Source organism: Aethalodelphis obliquidens, unplaced genomic scaffold (genome assembly GCF_003676395.1).
Source record: "Aethalodelphis obliquidens isolate GAN/ISIS:26980383/991018 unplaced genomic scaffold, ASM367639v1 scaffold29, whole genome shotgun sequence".
Lineage (NCBI taxonomy): Eukaryota > Metazoa > Chordata > Mammalia > Artiodactyla > Delphinidae > Aethalodelphis > Aethalodelphis obliquidens.
Genome location: NW_020837973.1, coordinates 13,105,281 through 13,121,164, shown reverse-complemented (window position 1 = coordinate 13,121,164; position 15,884 = coordinate 13,105,281). Strand labels below are relative to the sequence as shown.

The 15,884-nt window shown below is 40.0% G+C and overlaps 1 protein-coding gene across 1 annotated transcript in view; it reads right to left on the bottom strand.

Annotated features, from left to right (window-relative positions):
- Positions 1–15,884, bottom strand: part of FBXL7 (F-box and leucine rich repeat protein 7) — a 417,673-nt gene that overhangs the window by 286,411 nt on the left and 115,378 nt on the right. The gene's annotated exons all lie outside the window — the stretch shown is intronic.

Below are 15,884 nucleotides of genomic sequence, written 5' to 3'. Positions count from 1 at the left end.
GAACTGGCCGTGCCCACTTGTCTGATGTCATCCCTTCTCCCCTCTGTCACTGTCTTGCAAATACACATGGGCCATTGCTCAGGGAAGCCCTCAGCTTCCTCTAGGTCCAGGGTCTTTCTACAGGTCGGTCCCTCTTCATGGAACCATGCATCACCACCCATCCATCCTAAAGACTAAAAATGACTGCAGGGACTTCCCTGGTGGCACAGTGGTTAAGAATCCACCTGCCAATGCAGGGGTCACCGGTCCAAGCCCTGGTCTGGGAAGATCCCACATGCTGTGGAGCAACCAAGCCCATGCGCCACAACTACTGAGCCTGTGTGCCACAACTACTGAAGCCTGTGCACCTAGAGCCTGTGCTCTGCAACAAGAGAAACCACCACAATGAGAAGTCCGCACACCGCAACAAAGAGTAGTCCCCGCTCACTGCAACTAGAGAAACCCCGCGTGCAGAAATGAAGACCCAACACAGCCAAAAATAAATAAATAAATTTATATTTTAAAAATACATATATAAATATATATAAATGACTGCAAATACATCAACATTCATCCCATGTAGTGGTAGAGTCAATGCCCCTACCTTCAAATCCAGACGACTCTGTGACCACTGTGACTAACAGAATATGGCAGAATAAATGCTGTGTTATTTCTGAGCCCAGAACTTAAACTGGCAGCTTCCACTCCTGTCTCTTGAAAGACTCTGGAACCCTGAACAGCCACATAAGGAGTCTGGTTACCCTGAAACCATCCTGCTAGAGAGGTCAGCTGTAGGCTCTCCAACTGACAGTTTAGCCATCCTAGGCAAAGTTTGGGCACACATTGTTTACCGTCTAGACTAGCCTATTCACCAGCTGAATACCACCAGTGACCTCAGTCCATGCCACATGGAGCAAAACAATTACAGTCGAGCCCCGTCCAAATGTCTGATTGGGGAAAAGAAACCCTGTGAAATAGGGCTTCCCTGGTGGCGTAGTGGTTAAGAATCCACCTGCCAATGCAGGGGACACAGGTTCGAACCCTGGTCCAGGAAGATCCCACATGCTGCGGAACAACTAAGCTCGTGCACCACAACTACTGAGCCTGTGCTCTAGAGCCCACGAGCCACAACTACTGAAGCCCGCGTGCCTAGAGACCCGTGCTCCACAGCAAGAGAAGCTACCACAATGAGAAGCCTGTGCACCGCAACGAAGAGTAGCCCCCGCTCACTGCAAGTAGAGAAAGCCTGCACACAGCAACGAAGACCCAACACAGCCAAAAATAAATAAATAAAATAAATAATTTTTTTAAAAACCTCTATATAAAACTGTGAAATACATGACAATGGCTGTTGTTTGAAGTAACTGAATGTAAAAGCAGAGCAATGACTTCCCCAGAGATGTCCACATCCTAATCCCCAGAACCTTGAACATGTTACTTTACATGGTAAAAAGGACTTTGCAGACGTGATTAAGATCTAGAGATGGTACGATTATCCTGGTTTATCCAGGTGGACCCAAAGTCATCACAAAGGTCCTCATAAGAGAGAAGCTGAAGGATCAGAGTCAGAGGGACAGAGAGAGACAGAGGGAAATTTGAAGATGTTATGATGCTGGCTTTGAAGATGAAGGAAGAGGCCATGAACGAAGTTGGAAAAAACATGGAGTGGATTCTCCCCTAGAGATTCTGGAAGAAACACCTCCCTGCCAACACCTTGATTTTAGTCCTCTTGAGACTCATGTAGGGCTTCTGACCTCCACGACTGTAAGATAATAGGTTTAGTGGTGATTTGTTACAATAGCAACAGGAAATAAATGCAGTAAGCATTAGGGTAGTTTGTTACACGATAATAGACAACCAGAACACAACTCTCCCTGCCATCACACCTCCCCGCATACCTATGTTCAAACAAATCTTTACCTTGCTAGTTCCTGTTCATCATTCAGACCCTCAGCTTAAATTTTTACTTGTAGGCATGTACTGATGAATATATTCTCAGCATGTAGCATGTAATTTATTTCTGAGATTATATAATATCTGAGTCCCTACAAGACGAAAAGTTCCAGAAGGTGAGGTCCATTTGGCTCACCAAAGAATCCCCATTTCTGCATGTGCAATACCTGGCATTCTGTAAATATTCGATGTAAATGAATACAGAATGAATTAGAATATAAAAAATGTATTGGAGCAAAGGAAACTATAAGCAAGACAAAAAGACAACCCTCAGAATGGGAGAAAATATTCGCAAATGAATCAATGGACAAAGGATTAATCTCCAAAATAATATATAAACAGCTCATGCAGCTCAATATTAAAAAAACAAACAACCCAATCCAAAAATGGGCAGGAGACCTAAATAGACATTTCTCTAAAGAAGACATACAGATGGCCAAGAAGCACATGAAAAGCTGCTTAACATCACTAATTAATAGAGAAATGGGCATCATCAGAAAATCTATAAACAACAAATGCTGGAGAGGGTGTGGAGAAAGGGAACCTTCTTGCACTGTTGGTGGGAATGTAAATTGATACAGCCACTATGGAGAACAGTATGGAGGTTCCTTAAAAAACTAAAAATAGAATTACCATATGACCCAGCAATCCCACTACGGGGCATATACCCAGAGAAAACCATAATTCAAAAAGACACATGCACCCCAATGTTTATTGCAGCACTGTTTACAATAGCCAGGTCATGGAAGCAACCTAAATGCCCATCGACAGATGAATGGATAAAGAAGATGTGGTACATATATACAATGGAATATTACTCAGCCATAAAAAGGAACGAAATTGGGTCATTTGTAGAGATGTGGATGTACCTAGAGGCTGTCATACAGAGTGAAGTAAATCAGAATGAGAAAAACAAATATCGTATATTAATGCATATATGTGGAATCTAGAGAAATGGTACAGAAGAACCGGTTTACAGGGCAGAAATAGAGACACAGATGTAGAGAACAAACATATGGACACCAACAGGGGAAAGCGGGGGGGTCGGGGGGGGTGATGTGATGAACTGGGAGATTGGGATTGACATGTATACACGAATATGTTTAAAATAGATAACTAATAAGAACCTGCTGTATAAAAAATAAAATAAAATTCAAAACAAACCCTACATTAACACATCATCAAAAAAAAATAATGTATTGGAGCCTTAGTTTGTAAATGTAAATAAAGAAGAAAAACTGTTAGAAGTGTGTTCAACTAATGGAAAAAAGTTTTAAGAATAGAAAATTCTTTTAAAACTTGTTATAAAAAGTCCATGAAAGCAAGTCATGGCTGCCTAGATGGGGGCTGAATGCATATTTGAGCATCAGGGAGGAAAAAAATAGCAAGGTTGACCTTTACCCAAAACTATTAACCAACAGTGAAAAAAATCAAAGAACTGAATTTTTGATCATATCACATTCAGCAAAATTCCAAAACAAGAAAAAACTGACCAAAGAGACATTCACACCCTCACAGAAAAAGAATCAAATTGAATTTTCTATAAATTGCCTTTCTAACGTGGAAAAGTTGGACAATGCTGGAAAACACAAAAAAGAAATCTACAGTTGTCCCTCAGTATCTGCAGGAGATTGGTTCCAGGAGTCCCCACATATACCAGAATTTACGGATGCTCAAGTCCCTTACATAAAATGGTATAGTATGTAATCTCTGATTCTCAGTGATAACCCTTGATGGTACCTTGAAATATGTCCCCTCACTCGTTTTCCTTTACGAATATGATCCTAAGGACAATTGGGATCACATAAGAAATGATGCTTCATAATCTGCATTCTTCATAAATGTTTTCTTACATCATTAAACATTGTTTGCTAACATGTTTTTAATAGCTTAACAGGACTTTTACATACAAATGTCTCAATAAAATATTTTACCAACATGTTTATATTATAAAAGTTAAGAAACTAGAACTACAAATAAAACTCAGACTTGTAAGGTAATTTCCTAGTGTGAAATTCCTAGATCAAAGTACGTATACATTTTTTAAGGCTCTCGATTCACGTGTATCAGTGTTTTCTGATTGTGAGGTATAATAAAAGAACTTCGAGAAATAAAATATGCTACGTGAAGATTAACAACATAGACTAACACATCAAAAGCTCTGAGAAGTCCAGCAATAAAAAAGAAACCTGCGATGAACTTAGCTTAATAGAAAGATAAATATTTTGAACAATATCAAGATATTTTCTACCCCATACGGCATGAACTACGCCATGAATGTGCTGGTGGTCTCCTTTAGCTTTATGACAACTTCTGTTTTTATGCTTTGAAAGGTTCTTCTACCCCAAGATCATAAAAGAAGTCATCTATATATAATTTGAACATTTAAATCTTTCATCCATCAAGAATTTATTTTGGCATCAGGAGCAACTTAGGTTCTCCATGTTCCTTTTTTTAAAATGAGAAGCTGATTTTCCTGTTAGGAATACTGACAAGGCTTATCTCTCTTATCCAACTATAATGCCATCTTTATCATATCCTAAATGGCCATAGATAACTCAATCTACCTTAAGCTCTCTGTTCCATTACACCAAGCTCCACCATACCACACTTCGTAAATATCTGTAAATGCAGAATATATTTTCATGACACTAAGGAAATGGTACTTTCATTACGCGTTTCCAAAATTTTTCTTGGATATTCTCACATGCACATGTATTAATTCAATGAATGAGTTCCACATATAAGTAATTCAACATCCATACTGTGATACATATGTAATTGAACTGAATTCATCATGCACATATGGTTAGGTACGTATAGATGTTGGATTTTTTCTTCTAGGTTAAGAAAGTAGAATTTGGTCAAGTTTCAAAATTAAAATCATATTGGGGGACTTCCCTGGTGGTCCAGTGGTTCCGAACGCAGAGGACGTCGGTTCGATCCCCGGTGGGGCAACTAGGATCCCACATGCCGCGAGGCAACTAAGCCCACGTGCCACAACTAATGAGCTTGCGTGTCACAACTGGAGAGAAGCCCGCACACTGCAACAAAGAGCCCGCACACCGCAACGAAAGAGCCCGCGTGCCACAACTAAGACCTGATGCAGCCAAAAAATAAATAAATATATATATTTTTAAAATCGTATTGGGATTTTCATAATAATTATGATGAATTCATTTAGGGGAGACTTTTCCATACTAAGTCCTCCTGTCCCAGAACAAGGTTGGATATGGAACTTACGTGAAGTGACTGTGATTAAGCTGATGAAGCGAAACCAGCTAATATGCAGAGGGACTCACACTGAATATAATTTTTTTTTTTTTTTTTTTGCGGTACGCAGGCCTCTCACTGTTGTGGCCTCTCCCGTTGTGGAGCACAGGCTCCGGACGCACAGGCTCAGCGGCCATGGCTCACAGGCCCAGCCGCTCCGCGGCATGTGGGATCTTCCCGGACCGGGGCACGAACCCGTGTCCCCTGCATGGTCAGGCGGACTCTCAACCACTGCGCCACCAGGGAAGCCCATGAATATAATTTGTAAATTCAATCCGCATGACCAACACATGAAGTAGATAATATTATTATTCCTGGTTCACAGAGAAGAAAATTAAAGCTACGTAACTTGGGTCACATATATATGGGGAGTTACAAAATCACAAAATTTTGTTGTACAGGTTTTTTTTCCCCTCTCATTCAGATTAAATGAAGAGTTCAATCTCCAACTTCATTTTCCACATACATCCATTAACCAGAATTTAGCTCTGTAAATCTCTGCGATTGGATGAATTCACTTCCCAATCTCCATCCTGACCAGTTCCAATCCAGCGAGACAAAACATCTGAACTTTATAGTTTCCTAGTTTCTAGGAAATAGAACATAGCTGGCAAAAGATAATCTGAGGTCAAGGTTGGTTCTAGGATAATTCTTTTTAAAAAAGTAAAGAATAATATTGTTTTCTTTTTTAGGAATGGTTTTTCTAACATTTTCTTCATAACAAGTCAGTGAACCCAGAGAATAAGAGCACGTTTGTTAACTGGCCAATTCAGCCATATTTTGTGCCAATAAAATGAAACTTACTTCTCCAATTTCATCAGTTAAAGAACCACAGCCTCTAATTTGGTACTTTGAGATGTCAGTAAATGAAGAATTGAAACAATTCAATGTACTGAGGTTAAAAGAGATTAAAAAGGGATTTAATAAAATTAAGGTGGTGAGGGGAAAGAACATATTTTCCCCGTCCCTTAAAATTGAGGTTGCAGGGAGGAGTGCTGAATAGCCCTAGAATTCTTAGATTTCTAAGTTTATTTCATTTGCTGATCTAAAATGTTAAAAAACTTTCTGTGAGAAACTGGTTGTTTATAGAGCTAGCATTCAGACAACTTAACCTTTTGGTTTAAAACAGTAAAGCATATGAAAACATAGAAACTAGACATATTTTCTGTTCTATCTTCCTTTCAACATGCCCATTCTGCTCTAAAAAGTTGTTCGTCGCTTTAACACAAAAGGCAGCTGAAAACACATTGATAGCAAATATTCCCAGGATGTGCCTCAAGTTTCCCTAAGCAATAGCATTACTCTTTTTTCTAAAAAGTAACTATGCTTCTCACATATTACTTCGGTTCTGCACAGCTTTTGTCGCTACAGTCTTTATGACTATAGTTGGAAAGTTAATCAAGAGGTCTACTCCTCCTTAAAATCTTGACTAACAACCCAGTCATTCATTCAATAAACATGTATTAAATGTTTATTACATGTCAAATACTGTGGTAGCCGCAGGGTATATACAAAGCTGGATAAAACACAGTTCTTTCCTCAAAGAAGTTCAAGCTAGTGCAGGAAGGACACCGTGGAGGCATGAATTGAAGCAATACAAAATTCTTATGCAGTTGACATCTCGATTGGGCTGTAGCTTATTACTTGTCACTGCTACAGTGCATGCATGTCTGAGCATATCTGGAGATCTGATGGGGCAGCCCAACAAAGGTGGTAGGCTTGGTTGCTGAGTAGTAGAAAAATCTTAGTAGCAAATGAAATTTCATACCATAAGAACATATGTATAGAGCAATGATTTATAATATAAAATACTATAAATTGGTAAAATCAGTGTGTACTGTGACTTCAAGAAATACTTTTACCCCTGCTCTAACTTTCCTCAAAGTAAGCCCACAGCAGCAGGAACCCTTTGCTTTGATTCCCAGATTTCTGTCTTGAATATATTTCTCCAATAAAAGGCCCCAGACTCTTTGGGGCATGACTTATTCTGTGTCTTGGGCAGAAGAAAAGAAAATAGGATGGACATTCTTTTGTGGCCAGAAAGCAAGGATGGTTTTATAGCCTGAAGGACAGGGCTGCAAGGGCAAAGGAGATGCTTAAAGGTTTTTCACAGAAGTTGTGAAAAGCCAAAGATCAAAAAGAGAATAATAATTATTAATAATCAGAACAAAGTGAGTTTGTAATTAGAGTCAAAAGAGAAAAGGTAATATAAGTTGCATAAGTCACTATAAGTTATATAAAATACTGTTATATACAACAGAAGATAAACATAATAGAATACTTAAATTTGGACTAATGTTAATGGTAAGGGAGTGTTCGCTGATGGATTCTTTAGAAGTTGGCTTTAGCTGTATCTGTGTAAGGCGAGTGACTACAAAGAAGGCAAGAGAACAGTCTCAAAAGTGAGTCCATCACTGATTTCTATAGGAAATTCCCTCCCTCCAAGAATTTTGTGAGTTTGGTAAAGACTGACTAGCGATTTTCAGGGACGCAGGACAGCGTCACTTTGGGCACCACTAACCCACAAGTTGTTGGAGTATCTCCCCAGTTCCACTATTTCTTCTTCTTCCCATCATCTCCCTCTTCTCTCCCCTGGATTCCCCCTGTGTCTCCTTCCTCTGAAGCTCAGAATCTCTACTGTGCAGAGGAATCTAGCTTTCTAAAGCCCACATCGGGAAACTCACTCAAACACATGCAGTTATTTGGAAGAACAAATGTCCTCACCCCACCCTGGAAGGCAGCAGCGGTTATAAACAGCTGAAAACTCCCCTGTTATATTTATAATTATTGACTGTATTACTATCTGCTTCCCGCAGACTGCATCCTTATAACAATTCTTCAATCGCCTCTTAATGATCACAAAGAATTTCTAAATTACTTGTATATTATTCCCTCCATAGTGTGGGTTTTCTGCATGTTTTTGGAATACGTAGAATGTAAAGGAATGTCCTTTACAACTCAAGTGCTTTTCTCTCATTTATTAATCAGCCTAACAGCCTTGGGAAGTCACGGACTTCCTGAGGAAGTTAGTTTATCCTCAGGAAGTTATTTCCTGGTCAAAGAGGAGGTAAACAGACATGTTAACCCGAGTTTTAAGGTCAGATTCTGTCCATGACTGTAAAGGGCAAATATTTCCAACATCAGGATATTTGTCCTAAAACGTTGGTTCCCAACTTCCTCCATATTCTTTCTTTGCCTGAGATGAGCTCAGAAGTTGGTTACTGAGTGTAAAACCTTCCAAATAACCCAAAGAAAGATGGTGGGTGTACAGTGTCACAGAACGATAGCCTATTTGTCACTGACAACCCCAATTATATGGGATCCACGGAAAACCTAATACAAAGAGTGTGCAGCCACTCCACAACTAACCGTTTTAGTGGAAGAGTGGTGTTCAACGCACTTTTTGACCTTATTCAATGTTGCCAGAATTCAATGTTGCCTCCCTTTCCCCCATGCAAGCCCAAATGGATTTTTCGTCACAATCTAACATGCCATGCTGTATCACCCTCTCCATCCTCCACCTTCTACCCACACAGCAAAAGCCAAGTCCCGGGCTCCCAGGATGCCTTTCCCAATTCCTCCAGCTATAGCACTTCTTCAGATCACTTGTTGGGACACAATCCCATACTACCCCAAACTACTATTTAACTGTTGCATAGGTGTTTATTTCCCCCAGTAATCGTGAAAGTTCTGGAAGAAGTGGATCTTGTCATAAAATCAAATTCCTCAGGGAACCAAAATAGCTACTAGCAATATTGTGAGGGATGATGGTTTATGGCGTTAGAGAATGATGGAGACTCAAGAGCTACAGGTTGGATGCCCCACTTAAATCCATTAAACCCAGAGTTAGTTTTGAAACTTCTTCAGGTAGAAGAAGGGTAGGGATCATTCTCTGTGCTACCAGTTTGTGACTAACATACATTTTGTAGCCCCCAATCAGTGCCTAAACAAATGTATTTGAACCTAGATTACATCCTTTTATAAATTTCCATCTAGTGAAATTACTGATATCTTAAGAATGATCCAAGCTTTTACTACAAACACACTTAGCTGTACTTAGATGAATCAGAATGTCTATATTTGAAATATATTGATTATTTGAGTGCTTTTTTACAAGTTACAAGATGTAGGTGAAGGAAATAAACATAGAATTTTGCACATGAGATTAGAATACTGAAGATCTGAGAAACTCTGGCTGTCTCAAGTATTACTTTAAAATGTCCTTAAACACACACACACACAGACACACCACATATACACACTCACAGAGAAACGTAATTTCCTTCTGAGACTCTTAAATGACATTTTTGTCATTCTGGATAATTCATTTGGGAAGATAACTCCCTCAAGAAATTAAACTTATTTCTTGAGTCTGAGATGGTATTTATCATTTCAATGTACATTTCTAGGCTCACATAACCACTTTCTGGATATTGAGTTGATGAGGTTGCCTCTGCTTAAACTAACCCTCAGAGGCAAATGTGACTTCCTTATTAAATTGGGCACATTGAATCTATAAAATGTTCAAATCGTCAGATGTAATTGGCGCAGCTTTTCAAAAGTCACCTAAGTTAGAATTAAGCAGTCGCTTCAACCATAAAGGAAATTTGATCAGGAGGCAGTAAGGTGCTAATTTAATTACCAAAACACATTAAGCTTCAAAGCTAAAGCCTTACAAAGCATTCCTAAATGATCCTGAAATTTTAGAGATAGTTAAGTTTAAAATTTAATTTTTAAAGGCAAAACAAAGCTCTATAATAATCGGTCATCACCTTCCTCATATACTGAATAAAAGTTCCTAAACACCAGTTTTTGATTTTGGAATCTCTTCCTCCTCATAAGGTCCTCCACCCTACCTTCCAATTTGGATAAATGTCATTTTATAACTATTTTTTTTATTTATTTATTTATTTATTTATTTATTTATTTATTTATCTGTGCCGCACAGCATGTAGATCTTAGTTCCATGTCCAAGGGGCGAACACGCGCCCCCTGCAGTGAAAGCGCAGAGTCAACCATTGGACCGCCAGGAAAGTCGTCCCTTTATAACTATTTCAAAAGAGATTTCTTCAGCATCATTTTCTTTCTCCAGTTCTTTATATTCCTCTTCCTATGTTATCTATTTGCTCTTGTGTCATAGATAGGATTTCATTCAACTGTAATAGACTGCTTCAAGGTACATTTCCAGTCTTCCAAGGCACATGGTCTGAGATTGGTATCTACCACTTGTGTGCATTTCCAATTTAAGAATAATTCCATCGCTCAGTTTCAAAGGGAAAACAAGCAAAACAACTATTCAGTACTTTTATATTACATACACTACAGACCCCATATCATGATTAACTGACATATCAACTTCAAACCCTAACTCTGTCTGGTACAGTCTGTTAAGGGCACAGTTCTGGTAACCAGAAAACTAAGCCTTCAACAGTGCCGTATAAAAGCAACTTGGAATCTTGACTTTTGCTTTCTATAACTAAGGATTTGAAGTCATTTTCTAGACTATACATGGACACAAAAGTGTTTCCATGCAGAATGTCAGCAATCTAGACATGATTATGAGTTGGCTTTTGAAAAGGTACTTCTCATAAGTACTTTCAAAATATACTTTGATACAAACTTATAACAACGACTAGTGTGAAATTCTCATTACTTTTTGCATGACAATTACAAAACAAGCATTAAGAATAAATCTTAGCACTCAGCACTCAAAGCCTATCTTTGCTACCCACCAGTTTTATATGACTTTGGGCCACCCTGATTCTTCCCAGTCTCCCTGTTTTCATCTGCCAAATGGAAACATTTATGCCTACGTCACAAGAGAAGTATGACGATGAAACAAAGATGAATGCAATAATGCTCATGGAAGTACTAGCAAGAGCCTGAAATAAGTGTCCGAGAAATGTCTGTTGAATTTGTTGGATAGTCAAAAAGGCTTTTTGGGAAACAGAATCTACCTTGAGTTAAAAGCATCATCTTTCTCTTCCTGAGTGATTCATGTGAATTTTGTCTGAGGAGTACGTTCAAGAAGTAAAAAGATAACATAAGACAAAGAGAATAAAAGCAAAGCCAAATGCCTGGACATTTTCAAAATAACTCTATTTGGAATTGGTCACATTTGGGCACCGAAAACGTGAGAACCCAGGACTGTATAAATAAACTGGTGATTGTAGGTTCACGGAAAGAACATCACCGCAAATTCTTCCTAAATAATTCATTTCAGATGAAACATTTTAAAATGAACTTCTTTCAGGGAGTTAATTAAATGGGCAATTTCACAAAGCAACGTTATGCAAACCTACCAAAAGGCTATTTTATAATCCTGAGCTGACAACGGTAGTGTCTCCATCTCTGGAAGCGAATCTACTCAAGTAGGTTGAGATCCTTTTGCCATTTGAAGCAGCTCCCCTCGTCCCACCGGAAGGACTGATCTATTGGGGCTCAACAATCTTTCTCAAACTCTTCCAAACAGCCTGCTTCAGCTTTGCAACCAGCTCAAAATAGGCAGCAAGAGATCAGGTGCACAAATGAGAGATAAATAGCTTCACGCTCCAAAGGCAAAAGCTTTTTTGAAAGGTTATGCTTTTTTCTTGGGCTTCCCTGGTGGCGCAGTGGTTGAGAGTCCGCCTGCCGATGCAGGGGACGCGGGTTCGTGACCCGGTCCGGGAAGATCCCACATGCCGCGGAGCGGCTGGGCCCGTGAGCCATGGCCGCTGAGCCTGCGCGTCCGGAGCTTTTTTCTAATTGGACCATCTTTCACCAAAACATTACTGTGTCAGACTCCTGCTTGACAATGTGCTAGGTGTGTAATCTTGAGCAAATCTCCTCTGTGCCACAGGAATTTCTTTGTAGAATGACTGCAGTAGATCAGAAAATTGCCAAGAATTTTTGTAGCTCTAAAAATTCTCCGATTCCACGGCTGTCCGGCTTGATAACCAACATGTATAAACAGCCATCACACCTATAAATTGTGTTGTCCATGAGTTCAGTATCTAAACTTGAATGTGATTAAAGAGCAGCTGAGTGAAGCTGACTCTTCATCAGCCAACTGCATTTGACCTTTGAACTAACCACTTCATTTTCCCCCAGCTCAAGAGAAGGCTGAGTTGTTGAGATGCCACCATTAAAGCCACACCCTCATGCCCCCCCTTGCCCATTCCACGAAAGAAGCCCAAGCTCAGCTTCTTATTTCTAGGAAGCTTCGTCATGATCTAACCTAATCCAGCCGATTCTGCTCACAGCTGGACATGACTTTCAAAGAGCTGAAGGTCAAAGGCCATTCTTTCCAGTACAAGAGAAAACACCCTGTGGGTGAGAAAGACAGAAAAAAATGGAAGAGAAAGAACAGTAATACAACTGGAAAGAATGAAGCTATGGTGTATGATGTTGGAATGCAGATTTTGTTGGGAGAAAATGGAAAGTTCTCCAACTTTCTACACTTGAACCCAAACCCCCTACAGTATCAGGAAACCAGGAACTTCAACTGTCACAAGAAATATAATGGATCTTAAAGAAAGCCTATATCGTATCAGAGAGAAAGCACTGCAGGCTGCCAATTCCTTGAAAGGGGTGTGGCTTTAGAGTCACAAATTTAAGACTCATGAAAGTTTTGCATGAGATTTTGGAACAGAACACTACCATCAGGTAAAAAATGCCATTCTCTTTTGGATTAAAATCAAATTGTATCATCATCTGGGCCCACCATCCTAGGGGAATAGCCTTATGACCCAAAGTGGATCATGGGTGGGTCCGCTGCAATTTGGATTGCTGCAATTTGAGATAGACAGCAAAGACATAAGCCCTTAGCAAAGAATCCGACTTGGAGTGATGCTAACATGTTTAAAACCGGAGCTGAGGTTAACCACTATCCAAGAAAAGCTAAAAACTTAATTAATTAATTAAAAGGTTGGGAAATCTGTGGGTCTATAATCTCTCCCGCCTTCCAGAGCTTCATGGGAGAATATGCACATACAATAGGTCAACTCTGACAGGGTACCACACGCTGGGCTATGAACCCTCCTGGTCCAGGGATTTGTAATCATGGCTTTCAGGCCAGTTCTGGCCCCAAGGCCAGAGCATCTCAGGAGAAGCTTCCAGCCTCCAGCCCTGCACTTTGTACTGGCCAAGACTCAGCCTCTCACCTCTCAGAGTTGGGAGGCAGCATATTAAAAGAATGGTTTGTGATGGTTTAGATATAAGTCTGAAGGTCAGGCAGCGGCCCCCCAAAACCCTTTTTCATGTGTAAAATTCAATGAGTTTTAGTAAATTTACTGAGCTGTGTAACTATCACCACAATCCAATTTTAGAACATTGTCATCTCCCCCATAAGACAAGCTCATCACCGTTCCTGCTGCCAGCCCCAGGCCAGTGCATGTTGTAGGTCCTTCTCTTCCCTCCACTCCCAGGTCCTCAGTTTATTTCCCAGCATACGTTGCGTAGAGTGGTTACCCACATGTTTCCCAGTTATAGATGGTGCCTGGGCCATCAGCTACCCTGTGGAGGTTGGACACAAATGCACACATGTGCACACACACAGACACACACACACACCACCCAGGGAGCTGATACAACACCTCCTCATCCAGCCCATCAGGGAGAAGTCCAACACTGCTCTAAATGCTTCCATCCCAGCTGTTACAGGTATGGTCACGGTTTTCAAAAGCTGCAGGAAAACTGAATATTACCCTCCACAAAAGATACCATGTTTAGAACTCAGTATCACGCAGACCCTTAAACTGAGGATCCTCCCTGTGCTTCTTGAAGGCAATACCCAGGAATTCAGAGGCAAAAAATCATAAGAAGATCAAAGAACTGAAGAAAATAACCATAATCATACAGCTTCCAGAAAGTCAGGCACACAACTTACCCAATACGCTTTTTAATAGCAAAGGTTAAATATAGTCCTAGAAAACAGTGGAAAGAGAATCAAAGAAGCATTTTTAAATGTGCTCTTGTTTAGCGTGTGTAAGAAATCTGTGTCCACCTTCTGTTTTCTTTTCTTTTGTCAGTGTGTCGCATACAGTGGTGACCTAGGTGTTTTCCGGTAGGAGGAACCGTTAATGCCATCAGGTAAATCCACCTTGTGGAGGTCAGAACATGTGATGTCCTGACTGCTCGTCCTGAGAGGTGGACCTGGGCTCTGTCACCTGTGCACTGAGAAACTGAGCACTGTCTATTATGCTTCTATCTGGAAAAAACTAGACCCATAATATGAGACCATTCTGTGGCAAACAACCCTGAAACACATTTTAATGTAACTAATACCCACATCAAATTCATTTTTTAATATTTTAAAATTTTCACTGATTGAAAAACAGTGGCAAAATGGATTCATGCAAATAAATAGCCAAACAACACATTCTTTAAAATTTTTTTAGATAAGCAAAAAATGGATAGCATCTTTCATAACGACGAGGTTCTGCCACTTAACGAGTTTGGAAAAAACTCCACAGCAATTTAGCCCAGTTGCTAAAAATTCTGTTTCATATGAACATCACACATTTTCCCATTTTTCTCTCCTGAAAATGCACTGTGACCAAAACGTATGAAACATTGACAGGGCCTACACCAAAAGGATCTTCCTAAGAAAATGGCAAAACAAAAATGAAAAATTTTTCCATAGTTATATAGTTTTTTTTTGAAGCATAAAAGCAGACTTTTTTTTTTTTTTTTCCTTTTCGGTACGCGGGCCTCTCACTGTTGTGGCCTCTCCCGTTGCGGAGCACAGGCTCCAGACGCGCAGGCTCAGCGGCCGTGGCTCAGGGGCCCAGCCACTCCGTGGCACGTGGGATCTTCCCGGACCGGGGCACGAACCCGTGTCCCCTGTATCGGCAGGCAGACTCTCAACCACTGCGCCACCAGGGAAGCCCCAGACATTTTTAAAATGCATGAAATCCCATGGCCCCTTCCCCCAACCTTTGCAACAGAGCTCATATACTTTTGTATTTTCTATTTTTGAAAAGGAGAAAAAATATTAAGAGTACTTAAATCCGGATAGGGAAACCCGGAAGAATTATTTCACATACTTTTAACTTTCTATTTTCACAGCCACTCAAATTAGACAAATTACTGTGACAAGTGTGACTGTAAAATAATGATGGAAAGAAGTGATAAGCTTACAAAACATAGACTTCTGATTAGAGCAGATCATAACTCAATTAAATTGAAGTGATTTCCACTCTGGCTTTTAAGAATCAAAGCAAAGGTCTAAAAATCAATTTACCCGATTTGCACATTACCTTAACTGAATTTCAAGAATGATCTAATCCCCATATTTGAATGAACAGGCACAAACTTAAAGCTGGATTGCTACCTGATTCTTCACTCCATTAAGGAGAACACCCCAATCTGTTTGCCACAGAATGCCGGTAAAAACAACGCTAAGGCCCAAAACACAAGGGAATACAATCCAGTTGTAAAAGCTATTTATCCGTCAGTCTGGGGATAATTAACCCAGAGGAGATAATTCTTATTTGAAACACACCAAGTCAAAGAATACCCAAAGAGAAGATACACACAACAGAAGTAAAGCATCATCATTAATGCATGTCCTGTAGTGCAGATCAAGAGCAATCAAACAACTGACATGACCAACACCGGGCTCTGAGTGCGTTTCCCGATATTACAAGCAGCAGAAATTAAGCCTCTGAAACAAAGACTGGAAATGGTGTTTCCACAAC